This window comes from Crinia signifera, chromosome 19 (genome assembly GCF_055691185.1).
Source record: "Crinia signifera chromosome 19, ASM5569118v1, whole genome shotgun sequence".
NCBI classification, from domain to species: domain Eukaryota; kingdom Metazoa; phylum Chordata; class Amphibia; order Anura; family Myobatrachidae; genus Crinia; species Crinia signifera.
This window is the reverse complement of record NC_139226.1, coordinates 68841312-68856632: the sequence shown is the minus strand read 5'-3', so window position 1 is coordinate 68856632 and position 15321 is coordinate 68841312. Positions and strand designations below refer to the sequence as shown.

Sequence of the window (15321 nt, the reverse complement as noted above, 5' to 3'; positions counted from 1 at the left end):
GCCCTCTCCATAGTTCCGGGAATTCTTCCTCTGTCATTCCCTCCTTCCCGTATACTAAGATCATCTGTACCTAAGAACTGGTGTGACGCTCAGGTGTCACAAGGTGGTTATATAGCATAAATGTGCTGATGGTGTGACGCACAGGTGTCACAAGATGGTTATATAGCATAAATGTGCTGATGGTGTGACGCTCAGGTGTCACAAGGTGGTTATATAGCATAAATGTGCTGCTGGTGTGACGCTCAGGTGTCACAAGATGGTTATAAAGCATAAATGTGCCGATGGTGTGACGCTCAGGTGTCACAAGATGGTTATATAACATAAATATGCCGATGGTGTGATGCTCAGGTGTCACATGGCTATATAGCATAAATGTGCTGCTGGTGTGACGCTCAGGTGTCACATGGCTATATAGCATAAATGTGCCGCTGGTGTGACGCTCAGGTGTCACATGGCTATATAGCATAAATGTGCCGATGGTGTGACGCTCAGGTGTCACAAGATGGTTATATAGCATAAATGTGCCGCTGGTGTGACGCTCAGGTGTCACATGGCTATATAGCATAAATGTGCCGATGATGTGACGCTCAGGTGTCACAAGATGGTTATAAAGCATAAATGTGCCGATGGTGTGACGCTCAGGTGTCACAAGATGGTTATATAGCATAAATGTGCCGATGGTGTGACGCTCAGGTGTCACAAGATGGTTATATAGCATAAATGTGCCGATGGTGTGACGCTCTGGTGTCACAAGATGGTTATATAGCATAAATGTGCCGATGGTGTGACGCTCAGGTGTCACAAGATGGATTATATAGCATAAATGTGCTGATGGTGTGACGCTCTCAGGTGTCACAAGATGGTTATATAGCATATATGTGCTGATGGTGTGACGCTCAGGTGTCACAAGATGGTTATATAGTATAAACGTGCCGATGGTGTGACGCTCTCAGGTGTCACAAGATGGTTATATAGCATAAATGTGCCGATGGTGTGACGCTCAGGTGTCACAAGATGGATTATATAGCATAAATGTGCTGATGGTGTGACGCTCTCAGGTGTCACAAGATGGTTATATAGCATATATGTGCTGATGGTGTGACGCTCTCAGGTGTCACAAGATGGTTATATAGTATAAATGTGCTGATGGTGTGATGCTCTCAGGTGTCACAGGATGGTTATATAGTATAAATGTGCTGATGGTGTGACGCTCTCAGGTGTCACAGGATGGATTATATAGCATAAATGTGCCGATGGTGTGACACTCAGGTGTCACAAGATGGATTATATAGCATAAATATGCCGATGGTGTGACGCTCCGGTGTCACAAGATGGGTTATATAGCATAAATGTGCTGATGGTGTGACACTCAGGTGTCACAGGATGGTTATATAGCATAAATGTGCTGATGGTGTGACGCTCTCAGGTGTCACAAGGTGGTTATATAGCATAAATGTGCTGATGGTGTGACGCTCAGGTGTCACAGGATGGTTATATAGCATAAATGTGCTGATGGTGTGACGCTCTCAAGTGTCACAGGATGGATTATATAGCATAAATGTGCCGATGGTGTGACGCTCAGGTGTCACAAGGTGGATTATATAGCATAAATATGCCGATGGTGTGACGCTCCGGTGTCACAAGATGGGTTATATAGCATAAATGTGCCGATGGTGTGACGCTCAGGTGTCACAAGATGGTTGTATAGCATAAATGTGCTGATGGTGTGACGCTCAGGTGTCACAAGATGGTTATATAGCATAAATGTGCTGATGGTGTGACGGTCAGGTGTCACAAAATGATTATATAACATAAACATGCTGATGGTTTGAAGCTCAGGTGTCACCACCTTTTAAATTAAAATGTGCCCTCACGATTGAAAAATGTGCCCTCGCGATTGAAAAATGTGCCCTTCCTGTGGTCAGCACCCTGCCCTAAAAAATTTCTAGAGTGAACACTATTATGTATATTATTTATTATTAAGCTGTATAATTAAAGTATTTCCCTCCATGTGGTTATATTCTTATGTATATTTTATTTATTTATATTACAGGTCGAGTATCCCGTATCCGAATATCCGTTATCCAAATTATTCCAAAAACCAGACATTCCAGAAAGTGAAAAAAAAAATTTTTTTTGCTAAAAACTCACTGGGGACATTTGTAACAGCATCACTGGGGACATGATATGTAACTGGCACTATATATGTGCAAGACAATGATTGCTTGGCATTCAAATTCACTGCTGAGATAGTACACACATAGTACACACATTTTGTTTCACATTTTGAAACCTTGGTTTTTGAACAAATAAAATATATTTGTGTGTATTTTATGTGGTAATAAAATATATTTGTGTGTATATTATGTGTTTATACAGCATAAATGCAAGATACTTCAAAATACATCATTGAAATATTAAAATATTCCGAAATACGGAATAATCCGTTATCCAAAATTCTCCTGGTCCCGAGCATTTTGGATAAGGGATACTCAACCTGTATTAAGCTTTATAATTAAATGACACAGAGCCATGGTGGGCGGGCCTTATATGGGGGCAGTGTCTTTTCTTTTCCTTTCCAGATATCTACCTATGAGGAGGAAACCTATATGTTGGCTGTCATGGTGAAGTAGAGGAAAGCGTATTAACCGGTAAGAATCCGTACTTTCTGACCCAGGGATCTAGCACTAGGCTTCCCATATGTGGCTGAAGTGTGACAGTCGAGCTCCTACCTTGAGAATGTCTTGTGGTGGGCAGACGGTCCTTTTGTCCTGAGGTATTAGTCTCTTTGAACTTACCTCTGGATCCTCTGTTGGCATTTAAGGCACCCCTGGCCTTGAAGTGGGTTCTGGTGCTGGACGGGAGTCGTGATGGACGTTTCACTGCAGCTTGTGCTGATGGGAGGAATGTGGACTTACCAGCCGTGGCCTTGGAAATCCACTCAACTAGCTCACTCCCAAACAGTCTATCTCCCGCAAAGGGAATGTAACGCTGCGTTTTTTGTCCACGTCTGCTTCCCACCGACATAGCCACAGGGCTCTTCTGGCTGACACAGCCATGGCTGAAATTGCGTGCATTTATAGCGCCCAGCTCCTTTTGGGCTTTGCAAAGCACCTTTGCTGTGTCCTGAATGTGACAAAGCTTTTCACCTAGCTGTGCGACAGACGTGTCCCCCAAAAAACCCTCTTGGATTTGTGTGGACCCAGTATAAATGGCCTTGGCCATCCAACAGCTGGCTAGAACAGGACGCTGCAAAGCCCCACTTGCTGTATACATGGACTTGAGCTGTAGCTTCAAGTCTCCTGTCAGCTCCATCCCTAAGAGTGGATACTCCCAGGACTGGAAGCAATACCTTCCTTAAAAGGTGCGAAACTGAAGAGTCCACAACAGGTGGCTCCTCCCACATTTTCCTACCTGCAGGGGTCGAAGGATATGTATTAGCAAACCGCTTAGTTAATTGGAACCTTTTTTCCGGGTTCTTTCATGCAGTTTTAAAAGCACCTTCTAGTTCCGATTATTCCAGAAAATAGACAGGCTGCTTTTTCTGGGTCATAAAGGAGGAATCCTCTTAAGTGGGTTCCTCTAGAGCTGGGGTAGCCAACCCTAGTCCTCGAGAGCTACCATCTGTGCATCTTTTAAAATGTGTCAGTGATTAATGAGTGCAGCTGTGCAGCAGCTAGGTTGTCTGCAAAATGTGCTCTCAACCCTAGCTCTCGAGGGCTAGGGTTGGCTACCACTGCTCTAGAGGAAGGTCTAAAACCTCTCTTATAGCTATAATCAAGGGCTAGGACCCCTGCCAGAGCTTGCCCCTGAACAGATTTCTGTTCTTCCTCCCCTTCTTCAATTAAATCCTTCACTGTCTCAGAGGTAATCACTGCTGAAGGCCTTTTCTGAAGCTGTGCAGGAAGGGGGTTGAGAGTATCAACCCTTGCAGATAATATGGATACTTTCCTCTGCACTCTCTGGGTCTGCTGTTATTAGAAGCCAACTGAAAATAAACAAAGTCCAGCAGTGTGAATACTTTTGGCCCACACAGGCTCTCTTTTAAACCTGTGACCCTCCAAGCAACTGTGGGGGCATCCCACTGACCTGTGTGATAGCCCCACTGGGTTGTGGTGACATACATGGTTCACAGGTAACCTGTGATTGAGGTGCAAATATCATGCTGCAAACCATGTAGGCCATTTCACCATTTTGCTGTACAGTCACCACAATAACACACACTCTCTCAGCCAATCAGAAAACAGCCAGTCATTTGACAGTTATTTTAAAAATTTAATACCCACCACTGCACGTCCCGTCCCGCAGCGCTGCTGTTATCTGTGATCATCACACCGCCTGGCCAGGTCAGCACTCTCCGGTACCACCAGCTAAGCTCTCAGGGACCCGCTGCCCGCCCCACTTCTCCCCCTGTCAGTCTGCATGCATATGCCTGTCAGGTGAGCAGGCATATGCATACAATGAGGTCGGACGTGATCTTATGTGCTGACCGTCCGACCTCCCTGATCCGATGCACACGGGACCACCCATCGGATCAGATATCACACACCTGCGATTTTACCCAGTTATCGGTTAAGCGCCGAAATCGGATGAGATATCCCAAAATCGCATAGTGTAAGAGTCTAATTGCAGTGTGTTAAAAGCGCTTATTAACTAGTCAGTGGGGTAAGAATCAGAGCTACTTGGGGACCAGTGTACCTTGTCTAATCTAAGCTCACTTGATCTGAAAGCAGGTTCTGTTATAATACACACAGTGTTACAACTACAAAGTGATATCAGCTAGGCAACACTATACAAGTGCTAAATAGCGTTTATAGAAACATAGAATTTGACGGCAGATAAGAACCACTTGGCCCATCTAGTCTGCCCCTTTTTTTAAACGTTACCTCAAACCATATTTGATACTTATTTTTTTGTAAGGATATCAATATGCTTATCCCAAGCATGTTTAAATTGTACTACTGTATTTGCGTCTACCACCTCTGATGGTAGGCTATTCCACTTATCTACTACTCTTTCTGTGAAGTAATTCTTCCTCACATTTCCCCTGAATCTTCCTCCCTCTAGTTTCAGTGCATGTCCTCTTTCTGTGAAGAATGTCTCCCACCTGTACCTTGTTAAAACCCTTGATATATTTGAAAGTTTCTATCATGTCCCCCCTTTCCCTTCTCTGCTCTAAAGTATACATATTAAGATCTTTTAGTCTTTCCTGGTACGTTTTGTGATGTAGGCCATGCACCATTTTAGTTGCTCTTCTTTGTACAGTCTGGAGATATGGCCTCCAGAACTGAACACAATACTCTAGATGACGTCATACCAATGACCTATACAGTGGCATTATTACTTCTTTCTTTCTACTGCTGATACCTCTCCCTATGCAACCAAGCATCTGACTTGCCTACTTCATTGCTTTGTTACATTGCCTACCTGCTTTTAAGTCCCCTGAAATAGTGACACCTAGATCCCTCTCTTCCTCAGTAGTTTCCATTATAGTGGCATTTATACTATATTTAGTCTTTGGATTTCTGAGACCCAAGTGTATGATTTAGCATTTTTTGGCATTAAACTGTAGTTGCCATTCTCTTGACCATTTCTCTAATCTACCTAGATCCTCAATCATTTGTTTTACCCCTCCTGGTGTGTCTACCCTGTTGCATACCTTTGTGTCATCTGCAAAAAGGCACATTTTACCCTCAATTCCATTTGCAATATCACCAATAAAGATATTAAAAAGCACCGGTCCAAGTACAGATCCCTGGGGTACTCCACTTGTAACCTTTCCCTCCTTTGTCTGTTCTCCGTTTACTACAACTCTCTGTTTTCTGTCCTGCAACCACGCTCTTATCCATTCAACTATCTTAGAATCCAATCCCAAGCTTTCAAGTTTATTTAACAGTCTGCGATGTGGGACAGTGTCAAAAGCTTTACTAAAGTCTAGATAAGCTACATCTACAGCCCCACCTTGATCTATTACTTTAGTCACCCAGTCAAAAAAGTCAATAAGATTTGTTTAACATGATCTTCCCCCAGTAAACCCATGCTGTTTTGGATCCTGTAAATTGCTGGTTTTGAGATATTCTACAACTCTTTGTTTTAAGAGCGTTTCCATCAATTTCCCTACTACTGATGTAAGGCTCACTGGTCAATAGTTGCTTAGCTTGCTGTCTCTGCCTGTTCAGGATCTCAGCACTGTTGATAAGCTCCTGTAATGGCACTTCAGACACAGCGAGAAGCAGTAAACAGTGTAAAAACGCGCCCAGCCGAGCCTGGTCCCACTCTGAGTGAAGCCCCGCCCCCTTGCACAGAGCTGGCGCCTTCAGTGTATTATACTGACAATTTTGCGTGTATCGGTCTAAAAACAGATTTAAGTTATAGACCTGATGGTCCAGCGGCTATCTGTGTGTCAGTCTTAAGGATGGGGGTTTCGTGCGGTCCCTGCGTGAGGGCCGCCACTACTGCCGCCACTATCTTACCGCACATAAAAAGTCGGTGTGCCCCCTGTGGGGAACCCTGACTGGTACTCACCACTCAACGTCTTCTGACCTTGCCAGGGATGTGCGGCAGCTGGGAGGTCTGCTCGCCCCAGCGCAATGCTGTGTGGTGACAGAAACCCCTCTCAGGACCATAGTCCTGCAGCAGGGCAGCTCAACACCTCAAGAGGCCGGCCAGAAGTGCACCCACAGTGAAAGATCTTATGTGCCTGTCTCTCCTGCAGAGGAACTCTATCCCCATAGTATTGAACCCAGTATCCCATTGGACGGTAGAGAAATGCACAGATTGTTTTTTCTGTGTCATAAAGAAGGGGTCCCCCTCAGTGGTTTCCTCCAAAGGAAAGTCCAAAACCTCCCTAATGGCTCTGATCAAAGATTCAGGGCCATGGGCTGGTGCCTGTTCCTGGACAGGCTCCTGATCCTGTTCCTCCTCCCCCTCATCCAGGATATCATCCTTAGTTCACTATAACCTTAGCTCACTGATTTGAGAGCTGGTTTGCATAACAAGACACAGTGATCTATATTACATATAAACACAGTGCTATACAATATATGCTGGCCAGTGGTTCCCAAACTTTTTTGAATCACGGCACTCTAGAGCATCAAAATATTTTCAAGGCACCCCTAGGCCAAATGCTTCTTATTGAGAAATTCAGAAACAAAATATTAAATTAAATGCATTGTGTTTATATGTCAAAGTTATGTGGTGAGGGACAGGATTTGCGTCTGTTTATCCACATATATTATGATTGGCAGCCACAAGGACTAGTTTTGCCTGGTACATTGATCATAAATAATATGAATTGATCCTGGTCCACCAACCCAAGGCACCCCCTGCAAGTGTCCTGAGGCACCCCAGGGTGCCTAGGCACACAGTTTGGGAGCCACTGTGCTAGGCAATGCAAGCGTTAAATAGCACTATAGCTTGCTGTCTCTGCCGGCAAAAGGATCCAGGATCCACCACACCGTCGGGGAGCTGTGTAATGGCGACCTCAGATGCAGGAGAAGCAGGAAGCAGTGTCAAAAGCACACCCAGCAGAGCCTGGTCCCACTCTCAGCTAAGCCCCGCCCCTTACACAGAGCTGGCGCCTTCAGTGTATTATACTGACAATTTGTGCATTTATCTGTGTAAAAAAAACAGATTTCATGAATAGCCCTGGTGCCCAGCAGCTATCTGTATATGTCAGTTATAGATGGGGGTTTGCACGGTCCCTGCATGGGGCCCGCCGCTACTATCTTACCACTCAACGTCTTCGGACCTTGGCCAGGGGTGTGCGGCAGCTGGGGGGGTCTGCTCGCCCCAGCGCAATGCTGTGCGATGACAGAAAACCCCACTCAGGACCAAAAGCAGCGCCCCAAAATAATAAACTAAATAAAAGTTTGACCAAAAATCCTCTGGAGCCTTCCAGAAGTTCAGCCTCTCCTGAGGCACATTTTTCTAAACTGAATAGTGGAGGGGAAAATAGAGGGAGGAGCCAGTACACCCACACTGAAAGATCTTATGTGCCTGTCTCTCCTGCGGAGGATCACTATCTCCATAGTATTGAACCCCGGTATCCCATAGGACGTTAGAGAACGGCTACAAATGACAGGATAAGTGATAAATGGATATAGAATGCATGGAATAAAGTTATATTGTACCCAAGAAAGAAAGAAGCCAGTCAATCTTGGGCAGACAACACTTTTACAACTGGAGGGATAAACAATACCAAGAAATGACACACATTGGCAAATTAGTAAAAAAAATAAAAGAGATACAATACAAAAAAAAAATTCATACAAGATCCTCAAATTTGTTCATCACACTCACAAGTGTATTGCTGCCCATACACTTATGCTATGGGATTCGTTGCGACATCCATCGAATCCGATCACATTTTTGGGTGCAAAAGTCAGCACCCGATGTCGAATGCCATCTTCCGATGGCACATCGGGTGCTGGAAGAGGGCAGGCAGGGGGCGGCGGCGGCGTAGTGTATACTAGCAGTAACACTTGCGGGCGGCGGGAGTCAGCGGTGGCAGAAGATTTGTTTAAAACACTGGGCTGCCCTGTGATTGGTTGAGAGAGCTCAGCCAATCACAGGGCAGCCCAGTATTTTAAACAATACTCCAGCCACCACTGACTCCCGCCGCCTGCAAGCGCTACACTACTTCGCTGCCCCCTGATACGAGACGCAGGTACTCCGCCAGCGGTCCCTAGAACCCCTGCTCACCAAACCCCACAACGCTGAATGCGTCCCCTCTGCCCCCCACCCCCGGATTGTATTTGAGCAATCGCATGTGGTTAAAAACCACATGTGACTGCTCCTACAATTCGATAGATATTATGTGCAGCACATAATATCTGTCGATGTGACATTCGACGGCATGCCCAGAATTGGTCGAACTCGAATGATTGTATACAATATCTCACAAGTGTATGGGCAGCATATGAGGCAAAGCAACCATCTTGGGCACACATTTGTTAAAATGGGCAGGATTCCTTTTCAGGAGTGATCATTGGGGCTAAAAAACATCTACATGCTTACGAGATGCCTACAACTGCTTTGTATACTGTGATCAGTGAAGATGAGCAGACATTTATAAAATTTCTAGCTGACCTTAGTTGAGCAGCATCTTTGATCTCAACTTTGCTTTCTACCAAAGTAGTTCTAAAAACAATAAGTATAAAGAGGAATTAGCCAGTCACCAAAAAGTAGATGCAGCCAAAGCGATTTTGGAGTAACGGCGGAAGCTATACCTATTATGATGTAATAGGCTGTTTGAGTAATAAGGAACTCCTCTAACCCAATGTGTAGGGCCTGGATTTCAGAGTAACCCCCCCCCCCCCCCCCATATGGTTCTAATGAGACTATCAATCATTTACAAGTGATGCTTAATTTATTTTACAATTTTATAAAGGGAAATTATCAGCACTTGGTACAATATAATAGTAGAACTAATTACTTTGTACTCTATGCTATAGGGGAGCTTTGAAAATACATCTTCATCATGATTAAAAAGAAAGTAGACTGTTTTGTCTCTTTTGAAAATTTTACAATATCCATGAAAAAGCACCAGTGCAGATTAAGTGAAGAGGATACTTTTATTCTGCAATAATTAAATTGTTGGAGTGATTACAGTGACATGACCTACAGTGGTTTTGCTTGTCTACTGGCTCACTATAGGTTGTCTGCAACATGTAGTTTTCCAGTAGAAATATGATTAAAATGTATACATATTAGTGTGCCCCTATATACAAGCCTGCAAGCAGGGCCCTCTTACCTCTATGTGTCTTTTATTAACCAAATTTGCTTAACCATGCTAAAACTGATGCAGGGCATACTGGTATGTGTAGTTCAACATCAGCTGGAGCGCAAGCATGGAGCAACTGTTTTACCCATCTAGCCTGAGACTGATGACTGAATGTCTGTTAGGATGCAGTACTGAAAGATGCCCAGTATATTGCAGCAGGCAAGTACCGGAGAAACATTTTGAACTAAAGAAATCTGTATCATTAGTGCCATATACAGTAGAAGTGCTGTTACCGGTCCAGCCTCATCACAACACATTTTAATATCTACAGGACTGGAAGATAATTGAAAAATGGATTCATATTTAGGTGTGAGTTTATGGCATTAAAACTGTGACACGTTATGTCAATGCTGATTGGTTGCCATGGACAATTCCTCCACTCTTCTCACTGCTCCTAGAACAGACCCCTTAATCTATAGACTATAATGCATGTAACTACCAAAGTCCTGAGTCCAGTGCCACCTTTGTCATAATAACCGTTTGCAGGTAAAGGCTATAATCACCTTGGGGGCCAGAAGCAATAAGAATGGACTAGTGGGCATTCCAAAGACCAATACAAATAAAAAATGCCAATGGGGAAAACCTGATGATACAATACCACACTTTTCAGGCCCCCCACAGAGTCGCAGACCCATGTATGCTAAACAGGTGACTGGTCTTAACTGTAGGCTGTCATTCTTTAAGAAGAACCCCTGTTGCTATGTGTGCTCGGCTGCACGGGTCTATATACCCTGGAGACCGACTACCGTGAACCGGCATAAATACAGAGGCCTACCCTACAATCTAACAAGGGCCCCACAGTGGGAGCGAATTCTGGGCCCCAGCAAAGCGCTATTTGCCCCTGATCAAGTGATTACTACCGCCCCCTGAGTATCTGCTGGCCACTAGGCTTCCTGCTGACACCCGAACCGTAATCCCTTCCAAAAACAGGCGCCACGAAGTCGGTCTCCAAAGTCCCAGCTTTTGGCCCCCTTGCCTAGATCTGTAAAACAGAGGCGGCTTCTAACCTGATCGGCTGCTCCGTGCGGTCCCGACGTGTCGGCCAGGAGAGGAAGAAATGCAGGGAGCGGGAAACAACTACAACTCCCGGCATCCTGTGCGACAAGGTCTCGAAAAAAATATTCAAAACGGGAAATCTTTACTGATCATAACAATTGCACAGACTTATTGCTGCAGTATGAAGAACCGACTAGTCTATCTGTGCCTGGGGAGGGGTTTTGGAGGAAGTGCCTCTTTTTTAAATATAGATAGATAGATAGATTATATATATATATATATATATATATATATATATATATATATATATATATATATATATATATAATAGCCATTTCCAGATATAGCCAGAGGTGAACTTAAGCCAATTCTCAATTTAAGAAGAGTCTGAAAGTGGGTATGGGTATAAGCTGGAACCGGACAGCACCACGGGATCAATATATGTCAATCTGGAGCTTGTAGTGTCCAGTCCAGGGTTGGTGTATTACCGGGGGTATCCCGACCGGTGGGGCTGCTGTGACACCTGTCACCAGGGAGGGGAGAATAAAGCCTCCCTGCATGGCCCAGGGGTGTAAATAAAAAATGGAACAATCTGGACCAGGACCAGTCCTCAAGAGCTACCAACAGTTTTAACGTTTTCGAGGCCTCCTCAGAATCACAAGTGTAGTAATTAACTCCAGTTGTGGATCATTTATAATGTGTCAGTCAGTAATGAGTGCACCTGTGCCCCAGCTAGGGGATCTAGAAAATGTGAACTGTTGGTAGCTCTCAAGGACTGGAATTGGCTACCACTGATCTGGACCATACGTGGAGGCTGTAATCTGACCCTTCCCCCAGTGGTGCAAGTAGAAAAAATATGACACTAGGGGGAGTGGCTGGAATATTGCACGCCTAAGGCACGCAGCCAAAATTTACACAGTAATGTCTGTTACTCACACCAAAAGATGCCCATTACTAATATGCCCCCACAGTGCCACAGATATGCCCCCAGTAGGGTTACCAACCCATCCCTTTAATCCGGGACGCATATTAATTACACAGGGTCTGTGGCTGATTAACCCCTTCCCGACATTTGACGTACATTTACGTCATGGTCGGGATGTACTTCCCGACGCATGGCATAAATGTACGTCATGCATTTAAAGTGTCACCGCGTCTATAGACGCGGTGACAGAGGGGAGATGGCTGCTGTCCCTGACAGCAGACATCTTTCCTCATTGCCCAGGGGGGCAGCGATGCTCCCCCCCATCGGCGATCGCTGCGATTGGCTGTTCAAATGTGAACAGCCAATTGCAGCGTTTTCTGTGTACCGGCGAATAACGGCGCTCGGTAACACAGGGATCGGTGGTGATTGGTGCTGTTAAATACAGCACCAATCACCACCGGGTGTAAAGGGGTCACTGGTGGTCACCCCACCTCACCCCACCTGCCCCCAAGGCTGTGATTGGTCCGTCGGACCGACGGACCAATCACAGCCATTACACCTCAGAGAAAATAACGGAGACAGCCCTGCAGCCGCCATTCTGGTCAGGAACAGCGTGCAGAGCGGTCTCCGTGCCCATCTGTCCTCTTATACTGACCTGATCAGCGTTGGTGGTGAGGTGGCATCCGTGCTGCCTGCTGCTGGTGCTTCCTGGTTGTTGGTGCTTCCTGGTTGTTGTGCTGCTGCTGCTGCTGCAGCGTCATTGTGTAATATAATTTTGTCTCTGCTGCCCCCTGCTGCCCCCCTTTTGTGCTGATCAGTATAAATTAACTGATCAGCAACTTTTTGGGGGTGCAGGTTTTTTTTTTTATATATACCCCGTCAGGTTGCGCGCCTGCATATATAGGTATATATACCCCTCACTGCTAATCAGTGTTGCATCACTGATCAGCAGTTTTTTTTTTATTTATTTTTTTTGAGGGTGCTGTGGGGTCTTTTTTTAAAAAATTTTTTACACCCACGGTGATTTTGTGGGTGTCCTGTGGCCGCTGAGCGCTGATCAGTGACGTACATCACTGATCAGCATTTTTGGCACAGGGTTGATCTAATTTTTTTTTTTTTGGATCAAATTCCTGTTGCCTTTGACTGATCAGCAGTTTTTTTTAATTTTTTTTTTTTTTGGAGGGTGCTGTGGGGTCTTTTTTTAAAAAAATTTTTACACCCACTGTGATTTTGTGGGTGTCCTGTGGCCGCTGAGCGCTGATCAGTGACGGACGTTACTGACCAACATCTGTGCTCAATTTTTGGCGCAGGAGCTTTTTTTTTTTTCTTTTAACCCCTTCAAGGTTGTACCGAAAGCTGCCTTGAAGCTGCTGCCCCTTAAGTGCACTTACACGTGTTAAAGCACTACATACACACTACATACCCCCGTGTTGAAATAAAGTTTGTACCCCCCCTACACTATACACGTTTTGAAACACTACACTTACACAAACACAAAAATAATAAAAATGTCCCAATCATCCCAAAGACTGTTTTCAGCGGAGGAGGCATATGCCCTTATTGCCTCTGACACTGACACAGCCAGTGATGTAAGCGATGAATTTGCATTCGTCTTAAGCTCCTCTTCCTCCTCTAGTGATGAGGGACCCCCTCAAAGACGCCCCCGTAGAGCAGGTGAGACCCCCCCCCAAATGATTGATCCCGTATGGACCCCACCACCAGACAATTTTGAGCTCCAGGTTCATGAGTTTTTGGCCAACCCAGGAATCCAATTTGATACTACAGGCCTCAAAGAAATTGACTTATTCAAAGTCTTTTTCTCTGATGATTTTATAAATTTAATGGTGGACCAAAGTAATTTATATGCCCAGCAGTTTATTGCCCAAAACCCCACGTCATCATTTGCTAGGTGGACCCCTGTAGATGCAGTAGAGATGATGACGTTTTGGGGTCTGGTGTTACATATGGGCATAGTTAAAAAGCCAGAAATTGGACAATATTGGAGTACAGATGTTCTGTACAGCACCCCACTTCATCGTATGGCCATGACCCGGACTCGTTTTAATACGATCCTTAAATTTTTGCATTACAACGATAATGCACAGTGCCCACCCAGAGATGATCCCACCTTTGACCGGCTATTCAGGCCGGTCATTAATCATTTCAGCGCCAAATTTTCTGAGATGTACATCCCCGAAAAATTCATTCGTGTAGACGAGTCACTTATACATTTTAAAGGAAGGGTTAAATTCCGCCAGTACCATCCCAATAAGAGGGCAAGGTATGGCATAAAAATGTATAAGCTGTGCGAAAGTACCTCAGGGTACACCCACAGGTTTAGGGTATTGATAAAGCAGATATTTATCTGATAGGATTAGATAGGATTGATAACCCAAACCTGTATATATTTACTTTATTACCTTTAAATATAACGGCAACGCTGAAATGATTGCACACCCACACAACCTTGTTATAAAAGGTATGACAATGCTTTACTTAAAGAATAGCTTCATTACAGGTATTTGCAAATGCAGACTAACACAAGAAACATAAAATTGATTAGCTAATACTTAAACAGCAATTCTATATCAAATCAAAATGGACACCTTTCAAGGACAGTGATCAGCCATGATTAAACCTCCTTCATAATTACCTCCAGCCCCCTGTGCTTCCTTGTTCTTTCTCAACTGCCTTTTTCCCTCCTTCTATCACTCTGATATTTAAACCTTAATCACATTAATTAATTAATTACTCATAAGCATTGAGTCTTATTGGAAAGCTCTGCTTTCAATCATGATGTCATAATTAACCCAACACCCAACTTCAGTGGCCTTGTGGGTCTACGCATGTGTGGCCTTGTTCCCATCTTATTCAGTTTGTGGAGACTAGCTTCCTGTCCTTGCTACATTATACTGTCAACATCACATTCTTAAGCTTCTAAAACCAAAAACAATTCTTTTTAAGAAATCACTTTTACAGCACTGTTCTGAATGATCAGCCATTTTAATAATATTATTATGCAAGTCATGCCTAACAAAATGGCTGCTGCTTCTAACATATTATAACTGTTTAGCGCAAAGGGAAGGCCTCATACGCAGTGAATAGTACAGTGTGCAACAAGCTAAAGTCATCTTCAGCAATAATAGCGGCAGCCAGGAAAACAGAATATAATAAAAGCATAGATTTATTGATTAGTTGATTTTCTGTATTATCAGTCCATCCTCAACTTTTTTCATATCTCTGAAAAAAAGTTCATATCTCTCGTACTGTGCATCATTTGTTTCTCTCTTAATACATCGGAAAACCTGCTTGAAGCATTTCACTAGTATACAGAAAAATCAATAATATTATCTTGGCAAAAACATTAAACTTCTTAAAGCATATATAACATTGACTTATGCGAACCAGTTATTGGGGTTCAACCAAATAAACCAACTGTAGGGAATCACATCACTCACACCTGTTCAATAAACTAATTTTTAACCCAAATAATTTCATTCAACTTTCCCTTTAACGTCATCATCCGTTTAGTATTTGTGATACTTGTACCATATTTTAATTATATTCACAAATTCAAATACAATTTTATAAACTTGGGATAATGTAAATAAGTGTG

General features: G+C 43.9%; 1 protein-coding gene across 7 annotated transcripts in view; it reads right to left on the bottom strand.

Annotated features, from left to right (window-relative positions):
• Positions 1-10919, bottom strand: part of FOXJ3 (forkhead box J3) — a 425779-nt gene extending 414860 nt beyond the window's left edge. For 2 of the 7 annotated variants that reach the window (XR_014463957.1, XM_083162742.1), the window contains exons 1-2: positions 10792-10807; positions 9091-9141 (exon numbers count right to left, since the gene is read on the bottom strand). The gene's annotated coding sequence lies outside the window, so the exon portion shown is untranslated. Of the gene's footprint in view, positions 1-9090; positions 9142-10791 lie in introns of those variants that run through there. The other 5 variants (XR_014463956.1, XM_083162745.1, XM_083162740.1 and 2 more) reach the window with 4 other exon arrangements.
• Between the last annotated feature and the right edge of the window lie 4402 nt (positions 10920-15321).